At 40.7% G+C, this 14,819-nt stretch overlaps 1 protein-coding gene across 4 annotated transcripts in view; it reads right to left on the bottom strand.

Annotated features, from left to right (window-relative positions):
• Window positions 1-14,819, bottom strand: part of LOC122544059 (protein eva-1 homolog A-like) — a 369,991-nt gene that overhangs the window by 237,147 nt on the left and 118,025 nt on the right. Inside the window, exon 1 of one of the 4 annotated variants that reach the window (XM_043683059.1) lies at window positions 10,378-11,205. The exons of the other annotated variants lie outside the window; for them this stretch is intronic. The gene's annotated coding sequence lies outside the window, so the exon portion shown is untranslated. Of the gene's footprint in view, window positions 1-10,377; window positions 11,206-14,819 lie in introns of those variants that run through there. 4 annotated transcript variants of the gene reach the window in all.

The following is a 14,819-nucleotide window of genomic DNA, read 5'->3' as shown; positions in this document are numbered from 1 at the left end:
GTTGCTGAACAAAGAGACCTTGGAGTGCAGGTTCATAGCTCCTTGAAAGTGGAGTCGCAGGTAGATAGGATAGTGAAGGTGGCGTTTGGTATGCTTTCTTTTATTGGTCAGAGTATTGAGTACAGGAGTTGGGAGGTCATGTTGCGGCTGTACAGGACATTGGTTAGGCCACTGTTGGAATATTGTGTGCAATTCTGGTCTCCTTCCTATCGGAAATATGTTGTGAAACTTAAAAAGGGTCCAGAAAAGATTAACAAGGATGTTGCCAGGGTTGAAGGAATTGAGCTATAGGGAGAGGCTGAACAGGCTGGGGCTGTTTTCCCTGGAGCATCTGAGGCTGAGGGAAGACCTTCTAGAGGTTTACAAAATTATGAGGGGTATGGATAGGGTAAATAGGCAAAGTCTTTTCCCTGGGGTGGAAGAGTCCAGAACTAGAGGGCATAGGTTTAGGGTGAGAGAGGAAAGATATAAAGGGACCTAAGGGGCAATGTTTTCACGCAAAGGATAGTGCATGTATGGTATGAGCTGCCAGAGGAAATGGTGGAGGCAGCTAAAATTGCAACATTTAAAAGGCATCTGGATGGGTATGTGAATAGGAAGGCTTTAAAGGGATATGGGCCAAGTGCTGGCAAATGGGACTAGATTAGGATATCTGGTCAGCATGGTCTGTTTCCATGATGTACATCTCTATGACTCTGACCGAAAGCAGTCACACTTGGTCACACATAGTGCCCTGTCACCTCAGATTACTCTCAAAGGTCATGTTCTCAAAGGCTTCAGCAACAGGTGAAGCTAGCTATCTCATACTGCAAACTACGGAGTAGCAACACAGGTAGTTTTTTGCCAATATCAGGCTCAAAGATTCTGCAATTGAATAATATTTGATGGGTCATCTGAAAAGTGCAAAGAATTATGCTGACAATCAATTTAGGATTGTCATTTGGGCTCTTAGTCTTGTATATTTGCTCAAGTGCTGGAAATTACATATACAAATATAGGGAGTGTTCTTTGCAGAGAAAAAAAAACATGTATATGCTTGTTTCAACTCAACAAAATAGTTGACAGCCATTTGCAGGTTTATTTGCCAAGGTAATGCCCTAACCAGGTCTGCACAGGAGTGCTGGCTTGTTGCATTACACTATAAGTGGAGATTGTTGCAACAGGGAGACTCAAGGGACACATTTTAGGGAATAATTTTAAGGGCTAATTTCAATCTAAGATTTAGTCTGTTCTTTAAATGTAGCAATTAACTAAAAGTTACTCATTTGATTGGGTGCAGTTTAAATGAAGCTTACAAACAGTCACTTACAGGTCCTTAGCTGAAGCTAGTTAACTAGACCACGGTTTAATCCAGCTTCAGAAACTCTGAATTAGGACCACAATAGGAGGGCTCCTTCTGTGCTACCTTGTTGCATTAAATTGTAACTGGAGTTAGGTGAAAGATGGAGGAAATTATCAGTCCTTCCTTTTCTCTCATTGGTGAGTACTTCTGCTCTTTAATATCCAAGTAAGGCCTTTGGGAATTTGGGGCATAAAGGGGAAAGAAGAGCAAGCAGGGGAGGAGACTCCCAGGATCAGAAACAGTGACATCACAAGAAAAGCTGAAAATTCATGGGCCAGTACGTAACATTTAATTTGAATATCTATTCTTAATTTACTTTCAGATTGAAAGTAAATTAAAGAAATATTTTACAGTCAAGTAGGAGTTTGAAAAATACATACTTTAGCTAATTAAATAATTTGGAAAAGCAAGGACAGGTGATGTGTTGTAACTGCATGATGAGAGCTAGTGGATCCAATAGTGATTACATCTGTAAACATTGGTTGCTTGAGGAATTCTGGCACAGAGTTAATAAGGCAGAGTCCCAGCATTGAATGCTGTGGCACTTCAGGGAGGGGTAGTGTGTGGAGCACCTCCAGTCAGTGTGCAAGCATGACCCAACTTTCCTGTAGCTGTTTTAAAACAGCACCCTGCTTATATATCTGCTAGTCAGTCTTTGGCATGCTGCAATGTTCCTATGAATCACAGCACAAACTGTAGAAGCAACATCTCATCTTCAGGCTCGGCACTTTTCAACCTTCCGGTTTAATACAGAGTTCAACACCTTCAGACTGTGAACCAACTCCCACCCCTTCCCTTCCCCTTCTTTTAGCTTTGCTTGTTGCATTTTCTGTCACCCTCTCTTTCCTTCCCCAATCCCAGTGGGACTGTCTCTTTCCAATCTGGCAGTTTTACAGAACAGTGGTGTGTCTTTCTCACGTAACAATCATTTAACCTGCACTATCAGCAGCCTTGCCCACCTCCCCCTCCTGCCACCCCCCCCCCCCCCCCCAACCAATCAAGGGCTCCACTCCACCACACCATTGCATAAATGCTGCCCCTTCCACACCACGTCAGCTCTGAGTTAAGTCGATTCAAAACATAAATGTGTTCCTCTGAGACAGGCAAGAAGGGGTAAGATAAAGGAACCTTGGATGACGAGAGCAGGGGAGCTACTCGTCAAAAGGAAGAAGGCAGCTTACATCAGGTGGAGGAAGCAAGGGTCTTGCTCAGCTCTAGTGGATTACAGGCAGGTGAGGAAGGAGCTCAAAAATGGTCTGAGGAGAGCCAGGAGGGGGCACGAAAAAGGCTTGGCTGGAAGGATTATGGAGAATCCAAAGGCATTTTACACGTATGTGAGGAATAAGAGAATGATCAAAGAATGGGTAGGGCTGATCAGGGATAGCATAGGGAACTTGTGTATAGAGTCTGAGGAGGTAGGGGAAGCCCTAAATGAGTTTTTTGCTTCTGTCTTTACTAAAGAAAAGGACCTTGTAGTGAATGAAACCATTGAGGAGCAGGTAAGCAGGCTGGAACGAATAAAGATTGAGGAAGCTAACGTGCTGAAAATTTTGACAAACATTAAGATTAACAAGTTGCTAGGGCCAGACCAGATTTGTCCTCGGCTGCTTTGGGAAGTGAGAAATGTGATTGCTTCGCCGCTTGCGAAGATCTTTGCATCCTCGCTCTCCACCAGAATCGTACCTAAGGACTGGAGGGAGGCAAATGTAATTCCTCTCTTCAAGAAAGGAAATAGGGAAATCCCCGGCAATTACAGACCAGTCAGTCTCACGTCTGTCATCTGCAAGGTGTTAGAAAGGATTCTGAGGCATAGGATTTATGACCGTCTGGAAGAGCATGGCTTGATTAAATGCAGTCAGCACGGCTTTGTGAGGAGCAGGTCATGCCTCACAAATCTTATTGAGTTCTTTAAGGATGTTACTAGACAAGTTGATGAGGGTCGAGAAGTGGATGTGGTATATATGGACTTCAGCAAGGCATTTGATAAGGTTCCCCATGGTAGGCTCATTCAGAAGGTCAGGAGGAATGGGATACATGGAAATTTAGCTGTCTAGATACAGAATTGGCTGGTCGACAGAAGACAGCGAGTGGTTGTGGAAGGAAAGTATTCTGCCTGGAAGTCAGTGGTGAGTGGTGTTCCACAGGGCTCTGTTCTTGGGCCTCTACTCTTTGTAATTTTTATTAATGACTTGGATGAGAAGATTGAAGGATGGGTTAGCAAGTTTGCAGACGACACAAAGGTTGGAGGTGTCGTTGACAGTACAGAGGACAGTTGTAGACTGCAGCGTGACATTGACAGGATGCAGAGATGGGCTGAGAGGTGGCAGATGGAGTTCAACCTGGATAAATGCGAAGTGATGCATTTTGGAAGGTCGAACTTGAAAGTTGAGTACAGGATTAAAGACAGCATTCTTGGCAGTGTGGAGGAACAGCGGGATCTTGGTGTGCAGGTACATAGATCCCTTAAAATTGCCACCCAAGTGGACAGGGTTGTTAAGAAAGCATATGGTGTTTTGACTTTCATTAACAGGAGGATTGAGTTTAAGAGCCGCGAGATCTTGTTGCAGCTCTATAAAACCTTGGTTAGACTGCACTTGGAATACTGTGCCCAGTTCTGGTCGCCCTATTATAGGAAAGATGTGGATGCTTTGGAGAGCGTTCAGAGGAGGTATACCAGGATGCTGCCTGGAATGGAGGGCTTACAGAACATAGAACATTACAGCGCGTACAGGCCCTTCGGCCCTCGATGTTGCGCCGACCTGTCTTACGAAGAGAGGTTGACTGAGCTCGGACTTTTTTCATTCGAAAAAAGGAAGAGAGGGGACCTAATTGAGGTGTACAAGATAATGAGAGGCATAGATAGAGTTGATAGCCAGAGACTTTTTCCCAGGGCAGAAATTGTTAACACGAGGGGTCATAGTTTTAAGCTGTTTGGCGGAAATTATAGAGGGGATGTCAGAGGCGGGTTCTTTACGCAGAGAGTTGAGAGAGCATGGAATGCGTTGCCAGCAGCAGTTGTGGAAGCGAGGTCATTGGGGATATTTAAGAGACTGCTGGACTTGCATATGGTCACAGAAATTTGAGAGTTCGTACATTAGGTTGACCTTACATGAGGATCAATGGTCGGCACAACATCGAGGGCTGAAGGGCCTGTTCTGTGCTGTACTGTTCTATGTTCTATTAGCTTGCTGTCTCTCTCTCTCCACGAATGCTATCTGATCTGGTGTTTTCCAGCACTTTTTGTTTTCAGCGGCAAGAGTTGCCTGGATGTGGTATTTCAGAAGGTCGTCACATTATGAGGCAGGTAGAAGGATCCTGAATTTAGCATTGTTGGAGCCTCAGCTCTTGACCTTGTCCAACAGGTATGAGGTACCTGCTCCTTGTTTGGATGAGGAATGGCTAACTGACCATTGCACCATGATATGAGAGACCGTTCAAGTGAGGGGAGCAAAAGAAAAATGATAGTGGATTAGGAATTCTCTAAATTAGTGGGGGAAGATAGCATTCTTTGTAAACCAGATTGAGAGTTCCACATGGTGTACTGCCTGCATGGTGCCAAGGTAAGAGAAATCTTGAACCAGCTTGAAAGAATATTGCGAGGGGAGGATCAGTTGTTGTGGTCCATGTTGGAACCAACAACATTGGTAAGAAGGTCCTATTTGGGGAATGTCAGGAGTTTGGACAAAATTTAAAGAACAGGACCTCAAGGGTTATGATTTTGTATATTATCTCAGCCATGTACATATTGGCACAGAGATAAGAAAATTAGAATAGTAAACACACGAATAAAGGACTGGTGTGGGTAAAAAGCATTCCACTTCATGAGAGAGGAGGCAACTGTTCCATGGGGATAGGCTCCACCTGAATCAATCTGGCACCAGAATCCTAGTGGAAAGGTTAAATAGGTTGGTCACAAGGATTTTAAACTAGTTAAAAAGGGGGAGGAAGGGCTCAGGGGACATTAAAATTTCCAGAACCTTTAATAGGACAGAGTATGGAAAGAGTCAGGAATCTAAATGCACAGTAGACAAGGGGCCAACTGAGAAGGGGAGCAGTCAACACAGGACTGTTGTACTTAAATGTTTCATACACTGTACGAAATAAGTAACAACATAAAGAAGCTTGTATCACAAAAGGTGTGGCTGCAAGGGATTAGGATTGAGAACTAAATATCCAAAGATACACATCCTATCAAAAAGAAAGGCAGATGGGCAGAGAGGGTAGAGGGAGTTGATGATAAATGAAATGAAATGAAACCAATACAATGAACTGATTACATGATCAGAAGGTGTTGAATCAATGGGGGTAGAGTTGAAGAACTGCAAAGGGAAAATGATTTTGATGGGTGCTATGTACAGGCCCACTAGCAGTAGTCAGTATATGGGGCAGAAAATAAATCAAGAGATAGAAAAGGCACTATTACAATAACCACAAGGACTTCAATATGTTTGGAGTGGAAAAATCATGTTGGTTATGGATTTCAAGAAAATTAATTTGTGGAATGTCTACGTTTTTTTGTTTGGTGCAGTTTGGAAGAGCCCTCGAGGGAACAGGCAATTCTAGATTTGGTGATATGTAATGAAAAAGTACACAATGCAGTGAAGTCATACAGTCGTAGAGATGTACAGCAAGGAAACAGACCCTGCTGTCCAACTCATTCATGCCGACCAGATATCCCAACCCAATCTCATCCCACCTGCCAGCATCTGGCCCATATTCCTATACCCATCCAAATGCCTTTTAAATGTTGCAATTGTACTAGCCTCCACCACTTCCTCTGGCAACTCATTCCGTACATGTACCACCCTCTATGAAAAAGTTGCCCCTTAGGCTCTTTTATATCTTTGCCCTCTCAACCTAAACCTATGCCCTCTAGTTCTGGACTCCCCCACCACTAGGAAAAGATTTTATCTATTTATCCTATCCATGACCTTCATGATTTTCTAAACCCCTATAAGGTCACCCCTCAGTCTCCAAACCCTCCAGGGAAACAGCCCCAGTCTATTCAACCTCTCCCTGTAGCTCAAATCCTCCAACCCTGGCAACATCCTTGTAAATCTTTTCTGAAACCTCTCATGTTTCACAACATCTTTCCGAAAAGGAAGGAGACCAGAATTGTATGCAATATTCCAACAGTGAATCAATGTCCTGTACAGATGCAACATGACCTCCCAACTCCCCTACTCAATACTCTAACCAATAAAGGAAAGCATACCAAATGCCTTTTCCACTATCATCTCTACCTGCAACTCTACTTTCAAGGAGCTATGAACCTGCACTCCAAGGTCTCTTTGTTCAGCAACACTCCCCAGGACCTTACCATTAAGTGTATAAGTCCTGCTAAGATTTGCTTTCCCAAAATGCAGCACCTCACCTTTATCTAAATTAAACTCTATCTACCACGCCACAGCCCATTGGCCCATCTGGTCAAGATCCTGTTGTAATCTGAGGTAACCTTTATTGCTGTCCACTACACCTCCAATTTTGGTGTCATCTGCAAACTAACGAACTATACCTCTGCCCTCATCAATCCTCTTTGTTACTTCTTCAAATAAGTCAACCAAGTGCATGAGGCACGATTTCCCACGTACAAAGTTATTGTTCACTAACCCTAATCCGACCACGCCTTTCCAAATACATCTACACCCTGTCCCTCAGGATTCCCTCCAACAGCTTGCCTACTACTGACATCAGGCTCACTGGTCTACAGTTCCCTGGCTTGTCCTTACCACCTTTCTTAAATAGTGGCACTAAGTTAGCCAACCTCCAGTCTTCTGGCACCTCACCTATGACTATCAATGATGCAAGTGTCTCAGCAAGAGACCCAGCAATCACTTCTCTAGCTTTCGACAGAGTTCTAAGGGACACCTGATCAGGTCCTGGGGATTTATCCATCTTTACCAGTTTCAAGACATCCAGTACTTACTCCTTTGTAATACGGACATTTTGCAAGATGTCACCATCTATTTCACTACATTCTTTTCCACAGTAAACATTGACGCAAAATCCTCGTTTAGTATCTCCCCCATCTCCTGTAGCTCCACACATAGGCAACCTTGCTGATCTTTGAGGGGCCCTATTCTCTCCTTAGTTACCCTTTTGTCCTTAATGTATTTGTAAAAAACCTTTTGAATTCTCCTCAATTCTATTTGCCAAAGCTATCTCATGTCCCCTTTGTGCCCTCCTGATTTCCCTCTTAAGTATACTCTTACTTCCTTTATTCTCTAAGGATTCACTCGATCTATCTTAGACATGTGCTTCCTCCTTTTTCTTAACTAAACCCTCAATTTTAGTCATCCAGCATTCTCTACACCTATGTCTTCCAACATAGACTGGAATCCCTCTTTTCAAACTAGGCCAAACCTGGCTCAGACAAAAAGTTGCACGTTTACTTACCTGAGATGTTTTGGACCTATCTATATTCCAATGGAGGATCCTGCACAAGTCTCCAAGCACAAGGATCCTCATTGGTGGCAATAGCATAAATCTTTGTAGCAATCATTGGCCCTTTTATTTTGAAAACAGCATTGCATGCCATGTTCCAACAGGTTTTGTTCCTAGGGTGGGGGTGGGGGTGGGGGTAGGGGTGGGGAGATTCCAAAACTTGACAGCATAGATTTAAAGGTGTGAGTGGAAAGATCTATAAAAAAAACCTGAGGGGTAACCTTTTCACGCCTGAATACTTTGCTTTTTATCATTCATTGATAGAATAAGATTTATGGAATAGATTAAGAAATTGTTATCTTGAGCAGAAATAGTGGCCTGCAACAATAAAGGATTTCTACTGTCAAATTCTAAAATGTGAAAAATTACACCACTGCTTATCAGGGAAAATACAAACTGATAAAAATGAAACATTCTAAACAAATGCTTTGCTCTTTAGAAATAATAGTTCACTTGGAGGAAAAAATGTTTTGACATATTATACCATGCTGGTATAATGAAATTGCAGGTGCTGTGGCTTGTCATTATTACAAAGCATCATTCAAGCACAAATATTGTTGCGTTATTTTGAACTGGGTAGAACACATGATGTCCCGAATGATTGGACAAAAATACTGCTGTGAAAATCAGATAAAAGTACAAGAAATACATGAGTTTATACTGTGCCTCATCGGTTTGATGAAATGTTGGCCAGCGCTTCACAATGCCTCCTCAATGCCTTTCACTTAGACAGTCATTGTTGGGGCACAAAAGCTAATATATTTGAATGCAACATTCTCATACCAGTTTTTGATACAGTGCATTGGATGTATTATTTCAGCCCAGAACAAAACTAAATCGAGAAATTCTCTTATGTTGGAATGTTATAACAGTATAAGTTCAGCTATTACAATCTTATTTCAATGAAACTTTACTTTAGATCATAAGATGAAGCATTAGGAAATAATTTTTATTAATTTTTAAAAATTTTATTCATGGGATGAAGACATCACTGGCTAGGCCAGCACTTATTACCTATCCTTAGCAACCCAGAGGGCAGTTAAGAGTCATTGCTGTGGGTTTGGACTCATATAGAGGGCAGAACAGAGAGTCATAGAGATGTACAGCACAGGTAAGGATGGCAATTTACCTTTCCTAAAGGACATTAGATTTTCCAACAATTAACAATGGATTCACAATCATAATTAGACTCTTAATTCCAGATTTATTTAAGAAATTCAAATTCTACCATGGCAGGATTTGAATTCAGATCCCCACAACATTAATTGGGTCTCTGGATTAACAGTCCAGCAATAATACCACTACGCCAGACTATTGGAAGTTTTTCCACTATTGTAGGCAGCACGGTGGCACAGTGGTGAGCACTGGCCTCACAGTGCCAGAGACCTGGGTTCAATTCCCACCTCTGGCAACTGTGTGTGGAGTTTGCACATTCTCCCCATGTCTATGTGGAGTTTTTGCTCCGGTTTCCCCCCCACAGTCCAAAAATGTGCAGGTTAGTTGAATTGACCACGGTAATTTGCCCATAGAGTTAGGCGAAGGGGTAAATGTAGGAGAATGGGTCTGGGTGGGTTACTCTTCGGAGGGTCAGTGTGGACTTGTTGGGCCAAAGGGTCTGTTTCCATACTGTAAGTAATCTCATATTTTCATCAACTTATCTGTAGAATGTTTCAGTGCTAGTAAATGCACAATACATGAAAACTCCCATGTTTGCCCAATCTGTACCATGAAAACAGACAAGGGAATTACATATGGCATCTCTGGCTTATTGACATTGAAAATCTGATTTTGACATTGTTAGACAAACTACCGGTTTTTAAAAGAACTAAAGACTTTGCAGTCCAGAAGGGAGATATTCAGCCAACACCTTCAACCAGAAGTGTCAAGCATATGCATCTCCTCCGGAGGTCTTTACAATTATAGATGCCTGTCTGCAGCCAATTCAATTTGCTCCATATGATATCAATGAATAGCTGAGCTCCCAAAACAACACAAATAGAAATTGCTGGCCCCTGACCAGGCTGGGCCTGGATTCCAGTGCTACCACCTATACAGGTGTGTCACAAAATGTCTGAACAGGTTGAATAAAGATCAAGGTATTTCTGGTCAACCTGTTCAGACACATAGTGACACGTCATTGGAGCAGAAACCTGAAACTGGGCTTCCTGACTCAGCGATAGGAACATGCCTCTGTGTCAGAAGAACCTTGATGGGCATCTCAAATATTGATAAAAATAGAAATTGCTTGAGAAACTCAGGCAGGTTGGCAGCATCTGTGGAGAGAAAGCAGAATTAGCATTGAATCGGATGACCATTCAACTCAATAAATACAGAAAATGGTTTGGGCCACAACATCCCATATTTAATGCTGAAAACTTATTCCAGAGCAGGTTTCACAAAGCCAGCTACAACACGGACATCTTCCCAACAACGAGGAAAATGGCTCATATATGCCATCAGCAAAACATAGGACAAATGCTACCCAGCCAACTGCCATCCCATCAGCCTAAACGTGATCATCAGCACAGTGATGGAGGACTTGGTTGACAACACTTAACAAATGGCATTTGTTCAGCTAGAAATCTGCTTACCAATGTTCAGTTGGAGTCAACTCGGCTCTTGCTCCAGAGATCCATACAACCTTGATCCAAATATGTACAAAACTAAGAAATTCCAAAGTGAAGATTAAATTTAATCCAAGGTGAGATTAAATGGTTTTGATCAATGGTGGCATTAAGGAGCCTTGATAAAACTGAAGTCACCAAGACTTGGGTAAAATCCTTGATTGTGTTAGGAAACTAAATTATTGGATGCCAATCATTTCAGCCACATGAAAGTTCTACAGGACTACCTCAAGTTAGTTTCTATATTCAACCATCTTCAGTTGCTGCACCAATGACTTTCTGTCCATCATGAAGAAGCAGGGATATTTACTGATTATTTCTATTATCAGATTCAATAATATCTTGGCTGATTTAATGGTGGCCTTACTTCAGCTATCCTGCCTGCTTCTTGACAACCATTGACTCTCATGTAGATGAAAATCTTTCATAACCTAGTCTTGCATATATTCAATAACCCAGCCTGGATTACCATCTGCAGTAGAAGATATGAAAAAAGTGACTTTTAATGAGAAGAAATTACTCTGAACTCTTATTTTTATACAAGGGCCCCCAGTTCTAGATCCCACAAAGAGAAATATATTTTCAGCACCTACCCTCTCATCAAGCCCCCTCAACATCAACTATGTTTCAATATGATCAACACTAATTCTTCTAAACTTCAGAATAAGCCCAACCTGCTCAACACTTCCTCATAAGATAAACATGCCAAAATTGGTCCAGTCAACCTTGACTAAACTCTTTAAGACTCTTAAGTAAAAAGAGCACAATGATTAACACACAAGACCTTGTTATTTGTGGAAGAAGGGAATTTGTATATACACTGCCTACATTTTTCATTAAGGAAGGGATGATGGAGTTTGCTTATCCTACTACATTCCACATGACTACTTTCTGACCAATCAGATTCTTCCTGCCTAGTCTGAATTTAAGTGGCTATGATTGACAATTAACAGTTCTATTACATCCTCATGGCAAACAATGGTCCAAGCAATCAGCATCTGCTTCTCATGTTGTATAAATTGGTATTCTCCCTGAAGTTGGGTTTCTTGTATCTGAGTTCTGACAAGTGCAAGATAAAAGGCTTCAACATGTGTCTCTTTTTAACAAGGTTTAAATGCTTTCCTTTATGGGTCAGAGGATTGAGTACAGGAGATGGGAGTTTGTGTTACAGCTGTACAAGACATTGGTTAGGCCACTGTTAGAATACTGCATGCAATTCTGGTCTCCTTCCTATCAGAAAGATGTTGTGAAACTTGAAAGGGTTCAGAAAAAATTTACAAGGATGTTACCAGGGTTGAATAGGTTAAGGCTGTTTTCCCTGGTGCATCAGAGACTGAGGGGTGACCTTATAGAGGTTTTATAAAATCATGAGGAGCATGGATAGGCTAAATAGACAGTCTCTCCCCTGAGGTGGGGGAATCCAGAACTAGATGGCATAGGTTTAGGGTGAGAGGGGAAAGATATAAAGAGACCTGAGGGGCAACTTTTTCATGCAGAGGATGGTACATGTATGGAATGAACTGTCAGAGGAAGTGGTGGAGGCTAGTACGATTGCAACATTTAAAAGGCATCTGGATGGGTATATCAATAGGAAGAGTTTAGAGGGATATGGGCTGGGTGGGAATAAATTGTTCGGGATATCTGGTTGGCATGGATGAGTTGGACCGAAGGCTCTGTTTCCTTACTGTATATCTCTATGACTCTATCTAAGGTGAACAAGTGAGGGATTATTCACAGGTGATTCCATGGTGTTCAACTCCAATCAGAACTTGCAATAGAAAGTTTATAATTGGAGATAAAAACAGAAAATGCTGGAACATAAGATATTAGACTTTGAAAGACAAGAGGAATGTTGGGTCAAGATTTCCAGTCAATAGTGAAATGTTAATGATCCAAAATGCTCACTTTATCTTACTCTGCCCAGCAAATACTTCTGGTTTGTTTTTATTTTGGATTTGGAGCATTGCAGCATTTTTGATTTTTGTTTTACATTCTGTAATAGGAATTAGACAACATTCAAGTTTGGTCCAGCTACCTATCCTGATTTTTGGTTGCAATTTTTTTTTGAATCTTTCACATCCAAGTGGTCACAATTGACCAAACATTTAACTATGTTGGAAAAACCTTGGCTGTTACCTCAGTGTTGATGTTGATAAGATTGAAAGTCATTCCGCTCCAAAGTAAAATTAAACAAAAGTTGCATATATTATTGGAAATCTGAAATAAACAAAGTTCTGGGAAAAACATCAGGTCTGGCAGCACCTGTGGAAGGAGCAACTGTGGTAATGGCAAGTCACGTATGATGCTTTTTCAAAATAAATCCTATTCAGTTCAAAGTGTTAACTCTACTTTTTCTCCACATGTGGTGCCAGATATGAGGTTTTCCAGAACTTTGTTTTTATTCTCTGCTAACTCCACAAAGCCTTTTTATTATTCAACGGAAGCTACAATGCTCAAAACTCTATTCTATCCAGAACATATGAGTTCATTGGTCTCACCTCTTGCATAACAGGTGCAAGATGGTTATAATAAACATGTAAATGATAAACAGTAACAATTGAATGTTCCCAGGACAGAACTGTGCTCAGCTACAAAAAGTATATTAAAAAAAATCAAAGGCATGCAAATATCACTTACGAATTCCCAACCCAAATGACTGGTAGATTATATCAAACGTGTCCCATTGACCAATCGGAGAGGGACGCATGCTGATCATGCTTAAATAGCCCATGCTTGGAAGCCTCAAAAAGGTATGTATATCTACCATTTGATGTGAATCTTCTGCAAGAAATCATTTATTAAATAATCTGGAGCATGCTAAGAGTTATACCAGAAACCAATTTATGTTCAACTCGGCTTACAACTTGATGTAAATTGTGCATACTAAAATCTACATACATAAGTGCACAGTACCCTGTTTAATGAGACAAAAGGAACAAAGTCATACATTGCACCTTTTTAAAAGAAAAATGGCAACTAAGGATGGATGATAAATACAGGCCTGCCAGCATTACTCCCAACTAAAAGGAATTTTTTTTTTAAAAACTGTCACTTTCACTCCCAATCTTTGACAAAAGAAATGTAGCTATTTTTAAAATTTAAATTATGTTGCAGTGTTTAGTATTATATAGATTTGAACAATGGTGAGGACATTCCCTGATATATGTGGATCTCAAAACAATTTTTCAAATATAGTATTACATATCTTAATACATATTTTATTTTTAAAAAAATATGTGGCTTTTTGAATTACTTGGAAGCAGATCTGTCTCCCATTTTGATTAGGGCTTTTGTCTAGCCATGACAGTTTGGTCTGATAAACCTAACGCCATGAGAAGAAGAATTTTAAACAAATGTGGGTTTAATAATTGGTGCTCTCGAAGGTTGAGAGCTATGGTCTTGTTGCGTTGAGTGGTGTTATTTATTTATTGATGTGTAATAAGCGTAGCTTTAATTTCTTTGTAGAGCAGTATAGTAGTTGGCTCATTGTTTATTATTGTTTTTCATGTTCTGATGCTATATTTTCATGTTTCTGTAACTTGCTAATTTTGTAAAGAAAAATTTTTCAATAAAAATATTTTTTTAAAAAATGTGGTTTACAAAAGATAACTGGAATTCCAAAGGTGATAAATCTATAATCGGGTCAAAATATTCATCTGTAGATGGCCGTGAGGCAATATAATGTGACAGCTAAATATTATTCATTCATTCCAGTAGATGGAGTTGTGAAGTAACTTGACATAATTTGGAATTTCCTAATTAATATACGTTACAATCTTAACAGAAAATGAATAGGAGACAGTAAAGGTCTGCGTCTGAACAAGAGAGATCTTCACAATGTAGCATTTAGAAAACCTGAACTTGTTAATTGCTTTATTTCAAAGAAAATACTTAGGTATTTTCTGAAAGAAATACTGTTGAAGAATTGTTTAGCAAGTATAATGCCTTATTTGAGGGACCACTGCCATTTGACTGACCATCCATCCCCTTCACACTAATAACTTGCACCAAATGAGACTTTTTGATATCTCACATTGACACATGGTTCCACCACTTAGTTAAAGTCGTAGAGTCAGAGTTATAGAGCACAAAACAGACTCTTTTTGGTCCAACCTGTCCATGCCAACCAGATATTCTAAACTGATCTAGCCCCATTAACCAGCATTTGGCCCGTATCTTTCTCAACCTATTCATGTAACCATCTAGATGCCTTTTAAATGTTGTAACTGTACCTGCCTCCACAACCTCCTCTGACAGCTCATTTCATGTATGCACCACCCTCTGTGTGAAAAAATTGTCCCTCAAGTCCTTTTTAAGGTCTCTCACCTTAAACCTATTATCTCTAGTTTTGGACTCCCCCAGTCCAGGGAAAAGTCCTTGTCTATTTACCCTATCCACGCCCCTCATGA

Source organism: Chiloscyllium plagiosum, chromosome 3, assembly GCF_004010195.1.
Source record: "Chiloscyllium plagiosum isolate BGI_BamShark_2017 chromosome 3, ASM401019v2, whole genome shotgun sequence".
In the NCBI taxonomy this organism is placed as follows: domain Eukaryota; kingdom Metazoa; phylum Chordata; class Chondrichthyes; order Orectolobiformes; family Hemiscylliidae; genus Chiloscyllium; species Chiloscyllium plagiosum.
Note: the sequence above shows the minus strand (reverse complement) of the source record. Positions and strands in the feature narration are given on the sequence as shown.